Raw genomic sequence first — 18,988 nt, 5'->3', positions numbered from 1 at the left:
ACCACATGCAGCCAATGTAACTCAGAGAGTCTCAGCTTCCAGTTGGCACTGATGCACACTGAGTCAGACTGGTCATGTAGAATGAAAGCCACCACAGCCCTGCTACCCATGGGGAAGAGGAAGTGGATTCCTATTTTGCATGTAAATATTTATATATAATTAAGACGGGCATGCTCAGTGAATGTTTTCTCCAGTGTGACTGTAGAGCAGCCCTCCCTCCTGTGATACGGTTTGTGGAACATTTTAAGAAATGGTGTTCTTGTTTTCATGATAATTGGGAGTTTGTATGTGTATCTCATGTGTTTGTATATGACTGTGGAGTCTGGGCTGGGGGTTAGTGTGATGTATCACACCCATGAGAAGAAAATCAAGCCTGCGACAACTCCCATGGGTGTCACTATACATCGCAGTGGGCGGGTAGGGGATTTTAAGTGGATGTATGGAACTGGAGCATGATTCAGTGGGGTTTTTGTGATGGTGGAAGAAAATGTTAAAGCACAATATTATTTTAAATGTCAAGTGAGTCTTTTCTTTTCCTGGTTGCGTCTGTTCAGGCTCTGTGTCCACCAGGTTCTCATCTTTAAGGTGCTGCAGTCTGTTTCACCAGCTGATTTGCAGCTCGACTGCAAGGTTCAGAGAAAACAATGAAAACAAGCTGCTTGCCTTCACTTATTTTTAATGGGGCTGAGCATTGAGCTTCAATACCTTTATCCACCGCTTCAATTGGTTCCATGCTTTTGAGGACTAAATAAATAAGTAAAGCATCATTGAGCCAATAAGAACCATAAGCATTCCTGGCAAGATCTAATGATGCTGATTATAGGCTTTTAAAAATGTTTGAATTTGTACTGTTATGTGTAGTGTAATTCAATTTTCTGAAATGGAAAATGGATTTGATCAGAAAAAGACTAGGTATTGAAGTCAAGGTATCAGTTTCAGGACTGATATTGAACAATGCCCAGCCCGAACATCTAGTAATTGTTGTTAAAAGTTGTTTTTTGTGTGATACACACTGCACATTGAGTCAAACTATAGTTCTTGCCTGATTAACTGCCGTAACTTAAAGCTATAGCGCGTAACTTCTACGTGTCTGTAAATATCCGTTTCACCCAAGCCACTAAAAGAGGAGATGATACAACGCTGACTTCGCAGTATTTTTCAGTATTTGTTCTTTTTGTATTTGGTGATATTGGCGACATTCCCGCACTGGCGCACAGGAAATAATGGTGCGTTCCAGGCAGCCCGTAACTCATGTTTTTCCGTCCTGTGAAGTCGTACCAGTTCAATCTGGTACGACTTCACGGGTCGGAAGTTACGAGTTTGACGGCTGTTATAGTGACTTTCACGGGTAACAGGTCGGAAAAACACGAGTTATGGGTTGCCTGGAATGCTACAAAGTCGTAAGTTGTGACTTGAAGCCGTAACTTACAGGTTCAAAAGCACACCGGGCCATACGCCATATTGAGGTACCGGCCGTATTGTTGTAATAACGCAGAAATCCTCTATGGGACGATAGAAGTTGCGCACTATAGCTTTAAATGTTTGTGTGTGCAACAGATTATACAAATATGTTGTAACTGGTGTAACAGGCTGCAGCGCCATAAGATGCACCACCGTCTTATCACCATCCACCATCACCATCCTAACAAGCGCCATGCACATTCCCTGGTAACATTTGATTAACACTAGTGACAGGAGAGAGCCGCCCACTGGACACAGAGCCACATCTCTGTAGGAATGCTTTAAAATGATTTTGACTATTGCAGAACTTCAAGTGCCTTATTTTTGTTTAGAATGTTAGCAAGGCAACGTTAGGGCAGCATCAGCGTTTGGTTGAGAAGAATATCCAATGTCATTTTCAAGCAGCATCAGACCATTACGTCCTACCTGGTTAACCAAACCAAACGCTGCCTCACTTTGCCTGCAGAGGATAACTTTTACACTGAGCTAAATTAGCTGGTAGCTAATCTACAAATAGATCTCGACATATATTTTTGTAATGCAAAAAGATTTTCTTTTATTTTTCAGTCCAAGAGGGTTCGGCCTGCTCACTTTGGCTGCATGGCCTCTGTCTTTTTCAAATGTTTGAGCTGTGATAGATCATGATTAAAATCAGTGATGTGTCTTTGCATAAGTTCTCCTGGTTTGCTTCTTACTGCACTGCTATCACTATGGTCATTTTGGGTCCTGGTTGACGCAGCACAGGTTTAACCTCCCAGTGTCTTAGTGCACTCCATTTATTTAGGAATACGGACTCAGGAATGACGTCACATCCAAGTTGACCGTATTCTTGCTCCGAGTTTGGAACTAGTCGGAAAAGCAACCCTTTTGTTAGCTTGTTGCATTGTTGGCCAATACTTAAAGCAGATATCAGTGGAATGTTTTTGTTAATATAAGTCCTAAATAGTCCTATTTTCCGTCAGCAATCACTTACATGAAGTATTTCAGCCTAAACACGAGTCTCTCCGTCACTCTGCTCTGCTGTAACCCGAGGAGAAAATTTTCCTTGTGGGATACAAGTGTTATCCAATGAGGGGAGAGAACAGCATGAAGGGCTGTGTGTGCAGCCAAGGGATGCGCGTGAATGTGGTGACGTAGCACGAGGACCAATTGATGCCTGACAAGGGCGGGGGCTGCTAACTCATGGTGCGTTCAAGGAAACTCGTACTTTGTGTTTTTCCTTCCTGTGAAGTCATACCAGTTCGATCTGGTACGAGTTCACGGGTCGGAAGTTACGAGTGGCCGTTATAGGGAACTTTCACAGACAACAGGACGGTAAAAACACGAGCTACGGGTTACCTGGAACGTTACCAAGTCGTAGTTGTGACTTGAAGCTGTAACTTACGGTTTCAAAAGCCTGCCTTGAACACAGCATTAGCCGAAACGGCCGTGCCACTGATATCTGCTTTAACAACATACTGTACAAATTGCTTTTGTGGATGAAAGCAGTGTAATAAAATGTCAGATAGCAGTTGCACAATACTGTCGATATGACTTACAAAATGACTCACAAACAAGACTACTTGACTAATAAACCTTGAAATGGTAAAAAGTAGTTGCCAACAGTAGCATTAATAACTGTTTACTTACAGATCTACAGTAAGGGAAAAGTTGTAGATTCAGCCTAGTGGTGGAAACCACCCCGCTCTGTGAACTCCTGTCTTCCTCTGAAGTTAGCATGCTAACCAGCTAGCTCGGGCCCATCAAACTGGCTTGTCTAATCATTTTCCAATACAGACATTATTATTCACTCTTTAAAGGGATAGTTCACCCTAGAATGATATTTCGCTCATTATCTACTCACCCTCATGTTGACTAAGGGCTGGGAGAAGTTTCAGAGTCCTCCGTCCCTTCTCTGAGTTACAGGGGGTCTCGGCATAGCAGTGGATGTCCATATAACGGTTGCAAAGGGACACCGGAGCTCTTCGTAAAAAAACACACACAAAAAAACATCCAAATACCTCCATGATGCTCGTATGTAATGTCCGTCTTGTGCTGAAGCCCCAAATTGCGTAATTGTCCCGAAAAAAATTAAATAAGTCTATATTTTAAGCTTGTTTGTAGCGGAAGCTTCTCGAAGCTCCTCTTCCTGGTCCGTCCAAATCTCGCGTGATTCGCAGTAACCGCACTGACGCATGCTGACGCCGGCGCAAATCACGCGAGATTTGGACGGACCAGGAAGAGGAGCTTCGAGAAGCTTCCGCTACAAACAAGCTTAAAATATAGACTTATTTAATTTTTTTCGGGACAATTACGCAATTTGGGGCTTCAGCACAAGACGGACATTACATACGAGCAGCATGGAGGTATTTGGATGTTTTTTTGTGTGTGTTTTTTTACGAAGAGCTCCGGTGTCCCTTTGCAACCGTTATATGGACATGCACTGCTATGCCGAGACCCCCTGTAACTCAGAGAAGGGACGGAGGACTCTGAAACTTCTCCCAGCCCTTAGTCAACATGAGGGTGAGTAGATAATGAGCGAAATATCATTCTAGGGTGAACTATCCCTTTAACAGTAAATGAAACAATTGCTGAAACTCTTTAATAGTAAGGGCAACATATGAAAATCTGGGAACTAAATCCTTACCAAGAAATTTCTTCACAATTGTCTTTAGGAACATGTGCAATATGATGTCTTAAAATGTTGAAATTCAACTCCCGTGGGAAACCCCCTAAAAAACTACTCAAAGTTGGGGTACCCGTAACTGGATTTTTGAACATTCCGAAATGTTAAATTTGGCCTCAAGTAACTTCTGAGGGGTCAAACTAGGGGTTTTTCATGATCCTGAGTTGATCGCAAACATTAGTTTTACACCCAAAACACCCCTTGGTGGAGAAAAAACAACCACACCCACTTTTCTTGTTCATCGGAACCCCCATCACCACCACCAATAGAATGCATTACAGAGAAGCCATTCCTTAGCATGGCAGAGGTTGTGTCACTACTAAATACTCAATCTAATATAATTTATATTCTATAGCCTTTTTTCTATAGGACATACACACCCTCCAAGATTTTGTGGTGTCACGTTTGCAACTATTAATGCAAATTCAATCATGAATTCTTTGGCCTTGCCACTGCAACTTTTCTGCAAATTCGCTATCATAGACCGCTGTGGCTAGCTGTGGTCAGCTGTGGCCACAGTGTTTCCATTACTTTTTTTTGCATGTGTTTTTATTACGAGTTATTGTTTTCATATAACATTAAGTTTTATGCGGATCGGGAGCGAGAGAGAAGGAAAGACATCAGGTGCACACATACCACCAGTAAATACCAGTAAAAACGGAAACATACACATAGCCTACACACACACTTCTGGGTACATGTAGCTACATTAAAATGTTGCTTTCTTCTACTTTTTATTTATTGCCATGGTAAATCGGCCTAAGTATTGTTTAGTGGTAGTTGTAGTTGGTTAGCATTAAAAGTGAGGAATTTTGGAGTTAGCTAGTGCTAGACATGTTGAAGCCATTTACAACCTTCGACCATTGACAAACATACTATTTTTTACACCTGATATGTGTTATCTCCTTTTTCTTTTAAGAACTTGAAATATGTCATGTCATTACGTTGATAACATGCATAAGAAACTTAAAAATTGTGGTAACACTTTATTTGATGCCTATCTCTATAATGCATTATTATCATGCTTATAATGGGTTATAATAATAAAAGTTATAATGCAGTTATAGCACTGTATAACTACAGTTATAAACACTCATAAATGATCATAATGCTTTATAACAATAATCATAACACACTATAAAGCATTTTATCTTGACTTATAAGGTCAGGTATTAATAACTATTAGGAACTCGCTGACAAAGCCCACATCGATAATGCATTAAAAATATAGTTATAATGCATTACAATTGGCTCATAGTCGTGTATAACTATCATTATAAATACTCATAAATTATCATAAGGCATTATAACAATTAGCATAACACATCATAGAGCATTTTATAATGGCTTAAGGTCAAGTATTATAATAGAGTTATAATGCTCTATAATGTGTTATGCTAATTGTTATAATGCCTTATGATAATTTATGAGTATTTATAATGATAGTTATACACGACTATGAGCCAATTGTAATGCATTATAACTATATTTTTAATGCATTATCGATGTGGGCTTTGTCAGCGAGTTCCTAATAGTTATTAATACCTGACCTTATAAGTCAAGATAAAATGCTTTATAGTGTGTTATGATTATTGTTATAAAGCATTATGATCACAGCGAGTTATAACGTATTATAATATCTGACCTTATAAGTCATCATAAAATGCTTTATAGTGTGTTATGATGATAAGCCTTATGATATTTTATGAATGTTTATAATTATAGTTATACAATGCTATAACCACATTATAACTCATTATAAGTATAGTTATAATGCATTATAGAGATAGGCATCAAAGTCTTACAAAAATGGTTGTTAGTTGGCTAACAGTAAATAATATGGTTAGTTAGCCAACTCCTATGTACGACTGAATCTGATGACCATCTGACCATTTTATTTTCCTAAATGCTAGCTGACTGCTCCATTAGCTATCAAGCTAGGAAAACATGGTGTAGGCCTAATTGTCATCGCGAGAATTTTTGCAGTTAGGTTTAGGCTATTATAATAAAGGTGATCTACTGTACTCAATAGAATACATTAGAGATCAGCTATTCCTGTGCATGACAGAGGTTTTCTTTAATGTCACAAAAAAGCATCTACTATTACTACTGAATACTTAATATAACTTATATTCTACCTTTTTACATTGTTGGACATTAATCTAGCACACACGTCAATGTCATGTCAAAAACCTGGGGGAGATCTGTCCTGCGATACACTTTTATATGGCCTTCAAGAAAAATATTATGTTAACTAGAAAATTTCCTCTCGGGAAATTTTGAATGGGCCACGGGAGCTACTGCGGGTTGTGCCATCTCTGTCAACATGGGAATCAAACCCACGATCTTAAGGTCAAGACGGAGCTGATCAGACAGACACATGATCATCTTTCTATAAGCACTGATATGGAGGAGCTGTAACCACATTAGGTTAACTGTGTGTGTGTGTGTGTGTGTGTGTGTGTGTGTGTGTGTGTGTGTGTGTGTGTGTGTGTGTGTGTGTGTGTGTGTGTGTGTGTGTGTGTGTGTGTGTGTGTGTGTGTGTGTGTGTGTGTGTGTGTGTGTGTGTGTGTGTGTGTAACTGTAACTGTAATCACATGAAGCTGGTTCTAGAGTCTGTGTGTGTGTGTGTGTGTGTGTGTGACTATGAGCTGCATCCTGTGTCAGTCTGATTTAGCTGTGTCTGTGTTTATAAACATTTAAACGAGCGCCAGGTGGATTGTTTATGAAGTTAACGAGCTCTGGCCTGAGGATCAAAGAGGTTACCACGGCGATAGGGGCCCCCGCAGGCTGAGACAGACAGAAACGTGGAGAAAAGGAGCCATTTTCTGCCTCTAAACCGGTCTCACATTTAGGCTTAGCATGACAAAACGGTAACTCCTATCAGAACAAAACACAGATCAACGTTGCTCTAAGGACTTACTGAAAATTTCGGTACGATTTGGTGTTTCTACAGTAAATATTTTGGCGACGCTGGCAGTTTTAAAACATCAGGCCGTTCTGCTTCTCTCAGAAAATATTTGTATTGGACTCAATGAGGAGCAGAGACAGACGTGGCCGCACTCAGAGGCTGATTCTGTCAATTCTGTAAGTCTCTCTGATATTTTGAGCACATGACATGAGAGATAACAAGTTTGTCTTACAAATTCTGAAAAAATTATGTCTGTAGAGTGTAAATTGTGGCCGTGCTGACAGTTTATCCAGAAAAAATACAGAATGTTTCTTCACTCTCTCCCACTCTAACCGATGATGTCACGCACTCTGACACGAACATTCCATGCAATACACACCCATTATAAACTCATAATTTCTCCAAAAATGCTCATGGTCATTGATCATGGATTGATCAAAAACTATATGACCTATCAAAACGTGGAGTAATACGACAATACACAAGACTTGTGTCTACTGTTTAAAGTTTAAATGGAGTCTCTAGGTGAAAGTATGCCTGAGCAGTAGACGTTTGTTAAACTCCAATGATTGGTCTTTTTCGCTCTTTTTTTCCCGTCCGTCCCATTGACTTACATGCAAAATTTTGCGTAGTTTTTCGCGACTTACGTCGCGAAAAATTCGTACACTGTTGAGAAAAGTAATAGCACACTGATCCCGATCAGGACGCACATTTTGATATATAATTTGTCCTGCAACTCTTCGAGTTGCAGGACTAGTAGCGGACCGAAGTCTGGCCGGAAGATGAAGGAGAAACTAGAAACAGCATTTCCTAACGGAACATGCGTGTGAATGCTGAAACCCAATGCTGAACCATGCTGAATTAGCAGAATAAATTGACAAAGACATGCGGAATGGCATACAAGAAACATGTCCATGGAAGGAATTGAACCCACAACTCCATGAGTGGTAACCTAACACACTAACCATACGGCCACAGAGAACCTGAGTTACAATGAGCTTTATACTATGAGGAATCAAAGACTGTCCAATGACAGCTGAATAATTGGAATCAAAAGTCAAGCAATGATGTGAAATGACTGAGGCAGGAATCGAACCTATGACCTTATGATCATAAATCCTTCACTCTGCCACTCAGCTACAGAGAGCACACTGCTTTCAAGACTGTTGTCATTCATTGTAATGTGATGATGTGCTGCAAACTGGTATGAGTAATCAAGGAGATAACAAACACCTGTAACCAATTGAAGGCGGTGGAGGAGAGCAGAATTCAACATAACATAACAAGAGTTCTTCCCTTGGATTCGAACCAGTGACCATGGGGTTGACAAGCAGCCACCCTACCCCCTACACTACCATGGAATTGTGCAAAAGAGGTTGAGACTTTCATGAATGTGAGATTTTTCAATGATGCTTAAAAAAAAAGTAGGGAAAGTGCAGAAATTAGCCACACCAAGCAAGAAGAGGACTTTTTTGTGACCTGTGACTATTTTTTGGTGAATTAAAATGAATTAAAAAGCACTTAAAGGGATAGTTCACCCTAGAATGATATTTCGCTCATTATCTACTCACCCTCATGTGGACTAAGGGCTGGAAGAAGTTTCAGAGTCCTCCGTCCCTTCTCTGAGTTACAGGGGGTCTTAGTGTAGCAGTGCATGTCCATATAACGGTTGTAAAGGGACACCAGAGCTCTTCGTAAAAAAACACACACAAAAAAACATCCAAATACCTCCATGCTGCTCGTATGTAATGTCCGTCTTGTGCTGAAGCCCCAAATTGCGTAATTGTCCCGAAAAAAATTAAATAAATCTATATTTTAAGCTTGTTTGTAGCGGAAGCTTCTCAAAGCTCCTCTTCCTGGTCCGTCCAAATCTCGCGTGATTTGCGCCGGCGTCAGTGCGGTTACTGCGAATCACGCGAGATTTGGACGGACCAGGAAGAGGAGCTTTGAGAAGCTTCCGCTACAAACAAGCTTAAAATATAGACTTATTTAATTTTTTTCGGGACAATTATGCAATTTGGGGCTTCAGCACAAGACGGACATTACATACGAGCATCATGGAGGTATTTGGATGTTTTTTTGTGTGTGTTTTTTTACGAAGAGCTCTGGTGTCCCTTTACAACCGTTATATGGACATGCACTGCTACGCTGAGACCCCCTGTAACTCAGAGAAGGGACGGAGGACTCTGAAACTTCTTCCAGCCCTTAGTCCACATGAGGGTGAGTAGATACAGTAATGAGCGAAATATCATTCTAGGGTGAACTATCCCTTTAACAGCAAGTTACAAAGTTGAGCTCCTTCTCCTGCTCTCATTCAGCCCATGAGAGCAGAGAGCTCCCTGGCTGCATTTAAAAAATATTTTAAATTATTATCTAAGAATGGAAGAATGAAGAATGGAATGGAATTGTCTGTTTGTGTATGTGTGCATGTGTGACTGTGTGTGAGTGTCTGTGTGTGTCTGTGTGTGAGTGTGATGCCTGTGTTTGTGCGTGGACATCCTCTGTCAGTCTGGTTTATCATGTGTGTGTGTGGGGCTGTGTTTAAAAACATCTTAACGAGCAGCCAGGCTGCACCTGACCTGTTCTATTTATAGACTTTGATAACGAGCTGGCCACTACAGCTGGACCAACTGCACACAGAGCAGAGCAGAGCAGAGAGATTTGAGCTCTGAGCAGCTTCCCAAAAAAGAGAACCGTAACTCTTATCAGAATGTGGTCCTGACCATCTGGGCAAGGAGACCTTCCTGAGCACATTCATGTGCATTAAATGTTTGTAGGGCAAAAACTTTTCTTGCCGTCGCAAGGTAGAAAAGGGGGGCATTTCTGCTTTTCTAAAAAAATCAGCTCCTACTTTTATATTGAAGTGGATGAGCCACTGGAGCGGGTCTAGCTGGACAATTAGGCTCACTGAGACAATTCTGTAAGTCTGTCTGCTGTTTTGAGCACATTAAATGAGACACGACAAGTGTGGCTACAAACCGGTGAGGAAATCATGTGTCTAGAGTTTAATTTGTGGCCGTGCTGGCAATTTATCCAGAAAAAATCCTGAATGTTTTTTCGATCCCTCTCACTCTAACGATGATGTCACTCACTCTGACCCAACCCCATACACACTCATTGAAAAGTGTGAAATTTGTCAGAAATCCTCATGTGCTTTTAAAGGATTTATCTCAAAAACGGTGCAAGCTATGAAAAAGTTGTAAATACAGGATGAATACATTAGAAGTTTGTCTACAGCTCAGAATTTGAATGAAGTCTCTAGCTGAAAGTATGTGGACGCTTTAAAGGCTGAAAGAAGTAAGAAGATTTGAAGAGTTTCAAGACTGTTCCAATGCATTCTCTATGGGGAAAAAAAAATCAGAAATAGTTGAATATTGCAAAAAGTATGAATAGTTGAAAAGAGAAAAGTAATGCCGATAAAGTTCAAAAAAAGCTGCACGTTTTGATATATGAATTGTTGAAATAGCACAAAGTATGAAGGACTAGAAGAAGACCGTAAAAAGGCGGAAGAAAATGGCCAAACAGAAGAACAATAGTGTGACTGCTTCAGCAGTCACACTAACTAGAAAAAGCATTTCCAAGAATGGAAATGGTGTGACTGCTGATAGCAACTGAACGCTGTTGCAGAATTAGCAAATAGCGCAAGCAGTGATCACCATACAAATGTTTGACCAAGGTCAGAATCGAACCCACATCCTCATGGTCATTAGACTTCCACTCTGCCTCTAGGCCACAGTGCACACACAGTTGCAGAGACTGTTGTCTGTTAATGATCTGCACACTGTCAACATCAAGAAAGCTTGAGAGTCAAGCTTGAATGACTTAGAATGAAAATGTCTGTGAATTTCAGGCTGAGCACTAACCATATGGCCACAGAGAACCTGAGTTACAATGAGCTTTATACTATGAGGAATCAAAGACTGTCCAATGACAGCTGAATAATTGGAATCAAAAGTCAAGCAATGAAGTGAAAAGTCTGAGGCAGGAATCGAACCCATGACCATATGATCACTAAACCTTTACTCTGCCACTCGGCTACAGAGAGCACACTGCTTTCAAAACTGTTGTCATTCATTGTAATGTGATGATGTGCTGCAAACTGGTATGAGTAATCAAGGAGATAACAAACACCTGTAACCAATTGAAGGCGGGGGAGGAGAGCAGAATTCAACATAACAAAACAAGAGTTCTTCCCTTGGATTCGAACCAGTGACCTTAGGGTTGGCAAACGGCCACCCTACCCCCTACACTACAGTGGTGTTGTGAAGAAGAGAGGTTGAGACTTTGATGAATGTGAGATTTTTTGTGAAAAAGTTAAATATTTGAAAAAGTATAAATAGTTAAAAAGAGAAAAGTAATGCCGATAAAGTTCAAAAAAAGCTGCACGTTTTGATATATGAATTGTTGAAATAGCACAAAGTATGAAGGACTAGAAGAAGACCGTAAAAAGGCGGAAGAAAATGGCCAAACAGAAGAACAATAGTGTGACTGCTTCAGCAGTCACACTAACTAGAAAAAGCATTTCCAAGAATGGAAATGGTGTGACTGCTGACAGCAACTGAACGCTGTTGCAGAATTAGGAAATAGTGCAAGCAGTGATCACCATACAAATGTTTGACCAAGGTCGGAATCGAACCCACATCCTCATGGTCTTTAGACTTCCACTCTGCCTCTAGGCCACAGTGCACACACAGTTGCAGAGACTGTTGTCTGTTAATGATCTGCACACTGTCAACATCAAGAAAGCTTGAGAGTCAAGCTTGAATGACTTAGAATGAAAATGTCTGTGAATTTCAGGCTGAGCACTAACCATATGGCCACAGAGAACCTGAGTTACAATGAGCTTTATACTATGAGGAATCAAAGACTGTCCAATGACAGCTGAATAATTGGAATCAAAAGTCAAGCAATGAAGTGAAAAGACTGAGGTAGGAATCGAACCCATGACCATATGATCACTAAACCTTTACTCTGCCACTCGGCTACAGAGAGCACACTGCTTTCAAAACTGTTGTCATTCATTGTAATGTGATGATGTGCTGCAAACTGGTACGAGTAATCAAGGAGATAACAAACACCTGTAACCAATTGAAGGCGGGGGAGGAGAGCAGAATTCAACATAACATAACAAGAGTTCTTCCCTTGGATTCGAACCAGTGACCTTAGGGTTGGCAAACATCCACCCTAACCCCTACACTACAGTGGAGTTGTGAAGAAGAGAGGTTGAGACTTTGATGAATGTGAGATTTTTTGTGAAAAAGTTAAATATTTGAAAAAGTATAAATAGTTAAAAAGAGAAAAGTAATGCCGATAAAGTTCAAAAAAAGCTGCACGTTTTGATATATGAATTGTTGAAATAGCACAAAGTATGAAGGACTAGAAGAAGACCGTAAAAAGGCGGAAGAAAATGGCCAAACAGAAGAACAATAGTGTGACTGCTTCAGCAGTCACACTAACTAGAAAAAGCATTTCCAAGAATGGAAATGGTGTGACTGCTGATAGCAACTGAACGCTGTTGCAGAATTAGCAAATAGTGCAAGCAGTGATCACCATACAAATGTTTGACCAAGGTCAGAATCGAACCCACAACCTCATGATCATTAGACTTCCACTCTGCCTCTAGGCCACAGTGCACACACAGTTGCAGAGACTGTTGTCTGTTAATGATCTGCACACTGTCAACATCAAGAAAGCTTGAGAGTCAAGCTTGAATGACTTAGAATGAAAATTTCTGTGAATTTCAGGCTGAGAGCAGCAGTTTCAACATGAAGCAAGTTATCAGAAGTCAACAGAGGACGACTGGGAAAATAATTCACCATAATTGTTGTTGAGGCAAGATTCGAACCAGCAACCTAACCACTAGGCTACAGACAGAGACAGTACGTGAGGGGTAAAGAAAACCTTTGATAAGAGGATCACTGGCTTCTGCTTAAAAAAAAAGTAAGGAATCGTGGCAGAAAAAGTTAAATATTTGAAAAAGTATAAATAGTTAAAAAGAGAAAAGTAATGCCGATAAAGTTCAAAAAAAGCTGCACGTTTTGATATATGAATTGTTGAAATAGCACAACACCTAACACACTAACCATATGGCCACAGAGAACCTGAGTTACAATGAGCTTTATACTATGAGGAATCAAAGACTGTCCAATGACAGCTGAATAATTGGAATCAAAAGTCAAGCAATGATGTGAAATGACTGAGGCAGGAATCGAACCCATGACCATATGATCACTAAACCTTTACTCTGCCACTCGGCTACAGAGAGCACACTGCTTTCAAGACTGTTGTCATTCATTGTAATGTGATGATGTGCTGCAAACTGGTATGAGTAATCAAGGAGCTAACAAACACCTGTAACCAATTGAAGGCGGTGGAGGAGAGCAGAATTCAACATAACATAACAAGAGTTCTTCCCTTGGATTCGAACCAGTGACCTTGGGGTTGGGAAGCAGTTACCCTACCCCCTACACTACAGTGGAGTTGTGGTGAAGAGAGGTTGAGACTTTGATGAATGTGAGATTTTTCAATGATTCTTAAAATAAAGAGAAATTAGTATAAATTAGCCACACCAAGCAAGAAGAGGACTTTTTTGTGACCTGTGACTATTTTTTGGTGAATTAAAATGAATTAAAAAGCACTTAACAGCAAGTTACAAAGTTGAGCTCCTTCTCCTGCTGCTGTGAAAAAAATACATTGAGCTGAATGAGAGCAGAGAGCTCCCTGGCTGCATTTAAAAAATATTTAAAATTATTATCTAAGTCTCTTTGCATTTTTGACCAGAATTTTAGCCAGAAGACAAGTGTGGCTACAAAACTGGAGAAAATAATTTGTCTAGAGTTTAATTTGTGGCCGTGCTGACAGTTTAGCCAGAAAAACTCTAGAATGTTTTTTTGCCTCTATCCACTCTGACACCACTCTGGCTCTGCTCGTTAGACGCAACACACACACATTATAAAGCTGAAAAAAATCAGAAAAAGTTAAATATTTTAAAAAGTATAAAGAGTTAAAAAGAGAAAAGTAATGCCGATAAAGTCCAGAAAAAGCTGCACGTTTTGATATATGAATTGTTGAAATAGCACAAAGTATGAAGGACTAGAAGAAGACCGTAAAAAGGCGGAAGAAAATGGCCAAACAGAAGAACAATAGTGTGACTGCTAACTAGAAAAAGCATTTCCAAGAATGGAAATGGTGTGACTGCTGACAGCAACTGAACGCTGTTGCAGAATTAGCAAATAATGCAAGCTGTGATCACCATACAAATGTTTGACCGAGGTCAGAATCGAACCCACATCCTCACGGTTAGGGGCGGCAGTGGCTCAGGTGGTAGAGCGGGTCGTCCAATGATCAGAGGGTTGGCGGTTCGAATCCCGCTCTGTCCCGGTTGCTGCCGTAGTGTCCTTGGGCAAGACACCTTACCCACCTTGCTCCTGATGGGTCGTGGTTAGCACCTTGCATGGCAGCTTCCGCCATCAGTGTGTGTATGTGTGTGTGAATGGGTGAATGTGATGTATGATATACTGTAAAGCGCTTTGGGTATCGTTTCCGATGGAAAAGCGCTATATAAAATACAGACCATTTACCAGACCATTAGACTTCCACTCTGCCTCTAGGCCACGGTGCACACACAGTTGCAGAGACTGTTGTCTGTTAATGATCTGCACACTGTCAACATCAAGAAAGCTTGAGAGTCAAGCTTGAATGACTTAGAATGAAAATGTCTGTGAATTTCAGGCTGAGCACTAACCATATGGCCACAGAGAACCTGAGTTACAATGAGCTTTATACTATGAGGAATCAAAGACTGTCCAATGACAGCTGAATAATTGGAATCAAAAGTCAAGCAATGAAGTGAAAAGACTGAGGCAGGAATCGAACCCATGACCATATGATCACTAAACCTTTACTCTGCCACTCGGCTACAGAGAGCACACTGCTTTCAAGACTGTTGTCATTCATTGTAATGTGATGATGTGCTGCAAACTGGTACGAGTAATCAAGGAGATAACAAACACCTGTAACCAATTGAAGGCGGGGGAGGAGAGCAGAATTCAACATAACATAACAAGAGTTCTTCCCTTGGATTCGAACCAGTGACCTTAGGGTTGGCAGGCATCTACCCTAACCCCTACACTACAGTGGAGTTGTGAAGAAGAGAGGTTGAGACTTTGATGAATGTGAGATTTTTTGTGAAAAAGTTAAATATTTTAAAAAGTATAAATAGTTAAAAAGAGAAAAGTAATGCCGATAAAGTTCAAAAAAAGCTGCACGTTTTGATATATGAATTGTTGAAATAGCACAAAGTATGAAGGACTAGAAGAAGACCGTAAAAAGGCGGAAGAAAATGGCCAAACAGAAGAACAATAGTGTGACTGCTGAAGCAGTCACACTATTGCTAGGAAAAAATCCACACAATAACAGTAGTGCCCGGGCTTCGCCCGGGCACTGGTCCCTGCAGCTATTTCATAGCTGTTGGGACCAGTGCCCGGTGCGATTGCCCGTGGCCCTAATAATGGCCCACCAATATAGCATTCACATTACTCACATTACAAATCCCATAATACACTACAACAGCTACCATACGGTCATGACCAAGCAATAGGCCCAAGCTGGAATGAACAAGTTTGTGACACACTGCAACATCTATCTTTTTCCATTCTTCAAAAAGAGCCTGGATGCTCGATGGAGATTGATGCTCAGTGTGTGTGCAGATTAACATGATCATGTTTGCAATCAATGTAGCACCACTGTGTATTTTTTGTGCTTTTCCTATCTTCATTTCGAACAAACTTGTTTCAGTTGTTGCTGGTATGTGAAATCTGGTGCATGTCCACTGTATTTTCTCTCTCGCTGCTTGCTACCGGTCCGCATAATAAATTACATTTATAATAACTTTTTTAATAAATTTAGCGACACCACAAAATCCTGGAGGGTGTGTATGTCCTATAGAAAAAAGGCTATAGAATATAAGTTATATTATATTGAGTATTTAGTAGTGACACAACCTCTGCAATGCTAAGGAATGGCTTCTCTGCAATACATTCTATTGGTGGTGGTGATGGGGGTTCCGATGAACAAGAAAAGTGGGTGTGGTTGTTTTTTTCTCCACCAAGGAGTGTTTTGGGTGTAAAACTAATGTTTGCGATCAACTTAGGATCATGAAAAACCCCTAGTTTGACCCCTCAGAAGTTACTTAAGGCCAAATTTAACATTACGGAATGTTCAAAAATCCAGTTACGGGTACCCCAACTTTGAGTAGTTTTTTAGGGGGTTTCCCACGGGAGTTGAATTTCAACATTTTAAGACATCATATTACGCATGTTCCTAAAGACAATTGTGAAGAAATTTCTTGGTAAGGATTTAGTTCCCAGATTGGTCAAATGTCTGCTAAAATGCCCTTACTATAAAAAACTGTTAATGCAAACATTATAGCTATGTAGCATTGGCAAAACTTACAAATAGTTGTTCATGTTAACTTTATGTTCTGTTTCCTTGGGTAAACAATGGTTCAATGAATGCCTAAATATTTGCTTTCTGTCTTTGTTCACAATTCGTTTCTCTGTCCTTCCCTCCCTTCTCTTTCTATCTTTCTTTTACTCCCCCTTTCCTCTGTCTATGTTATTACACATGCTAGTCTCAGGGGCAATAAGACGTAACATTAATTCCATTGTAACTGCACGAGACTAGTCTCCAATTAAAAGCAGGGAGACTCGTCTCATACATCATAACTACCATATAGTATTTACAGTATGTGCTGGTACCCGTGTGCTGGGATAAAGTTGTTGTAGTCCAAGTGTCTCCAGCAGAGGGCAGCAGCTCCCCTCAGTGCCTTTGCTCCTGGTTGGGGTCAATGAGTGGAGCTGATGGAGCAGAGAGACAGAGAATGAGGTCATCCCAGCTCTGTAGGGCTTGGCTCAGTTGGACGCTCATCAACCATTTTGACTTCAGTCACTGTTCTCAAAGCCCACATGGTCACACAGAAAAGCACAACGCGCCGTAAATGGTCACGGACGACTGTCCCGAGTAGTAAATGATTACAAGCAAAAGAGCCACAGACAAATCAGACTAATAACAATTAATAGCTGTAATTATTAAGGTTATGAATATTGAATTAATTACACAATCTGATTTGAAATTCTAGAGAATAAAATCATGGAAGATGAAGGTTTTGTGGAAACACACATTAAGTTCCCACGAGATAATGACTGGTGCACATGAGTTATGATAAATAGGCTACAGTATATCACCTTGTGGGGATTTTTGCATTGGCCTTAAAGGCAGTAAAACCCATTCACCCACAAATTACAGTTGATACAAAGTAAAAAGATATCCAAACCCTAATCTAATGCAGGTTACAATCAGCAATTGAATTAAACAACATTTTATATAACAATTGAGCATTAAAAAGTGTATACAGTATTATTATCCAATATATCCATAGTATTTTCATTTTGCAGTGGAACATGTAAGTAGATTTGGTTAAGTTTGTGCCAATAGCAGAAAGCAGAGGAAGCAGATGCTTCAACAATGAATTACTGTTAACTAAGTGTTTCTCCATTAGTCCCATCCATTATGCTATTTCCATTATTTATATTCACTATTTCCAGTGTTTATTCATTACCTTTAATTTCTTCAACTGTTCATTAATTACAGTATGACTCATTGACTAGTTTTCATGCAGTCTCAAGTATCAAGTTGCTGTTTGCAGGTGCTTAGACTTATTTATTTATCTTTGTTAAAATGTAGTTCCAACTTATATCCAGGTAGTTGTCTTTCCATGTGCCGTGACAACTGTAGAAACACCCCGACAGACACACAGATGACTTCTTAATTAGTTCTAATTTGGTTTTATTCTGAAACTTTTAATCCATTTCAAGAACTATAGACCATCACTCTTACAACTGTAACTGGGACTAAGTTGATGTTATGGCTGAAATCCCTCCATGTTTCCGCTCTCTCCACTGACACATTTCTTGACTGAATCGATTATGTAGCCCATTCTATGTAGGCCTCATGAATTAAATATGAGTAGTTACACTCAAAACAAACAAACAAAAAACCCAACGTGGCATTAAAACCTGGATTCAATCATGACATCCCAACAATTTCTTTAATAATGTGCAAGGGAAAGTTTTGAAAATTATAAATACAAAGTGTTCTCTACTGTAGAAGGAGAAGCTGCTGTAACTCTGTTTACTCACTGTTTGTCTTTGGATCTGAAACAACAGGAACAGACTCATATGAAATACCTGTTGGCAATCCTCCTGTACTGTCACAAGAAAAACATTAATGTCACGTCATTGTCCATACTGTACCAAAACTTAGTCACTCCACCTAATAAATAAAATCTCTGTCCCTCCCACTTCTTCTTTTTTTTTTTTTTTTTTTTTTAAATACAAACTAAATAACAAAATTTTAGTTTTCCTGCAAAATTATACTACGGTTTGTCATCATCACCTCCCAAAACTGTGGTAAAACGACATTTTCTGATTTGACATTACTTTGTTTAAACCTAAAGTTATAGTAGACACAACAGAGACAGATTATGGTAGATTAAAATACTTAATTTGTTTTGGGGCTTGGAAGAGCAATTTGGCGAAATCTGAAATATTGCAGTAACTTTTCGTGCCACTTGAGGGCAGAAACATTTTTCAACTGCAACATGTGTGAAAATACATGATACTGTAGCCTACATTACATCTTCATTGCCATTATTACAACTAACATTTGCAAATAGATGCACATTATATCTATTGAGCAGTTAAGACCATCATTCATTTAGACTCATATTACCGGCAACTTCACAAATATAAGTGCCTTTTTGTTTGTTTGTTTTACTCTGTATGAGTTCCTCGAGTACAACCAAACTGTCTTAATAATGTAAAAATCATTGAGCTGAACGATGTTTAAACTACCCTATAGAGTTGATGAAGAACTACAGCTTTATCTATTGA

This window comes from Trachurus japonicus, chromosome 14 (assembly GCF_045865225.1).
Source record: "Trachurus japonicus isolate A0001 chromosome 14, Traja_1.0".
Lineage (NCBI taxonomy): Eukaryota > Metazoa > Chordata > Actinopteri > Carangiformes > Carangidae > Trachurus > Trachurus japonicus.
Note: the sequence above shows the minus strand (reverse complement) of the source record.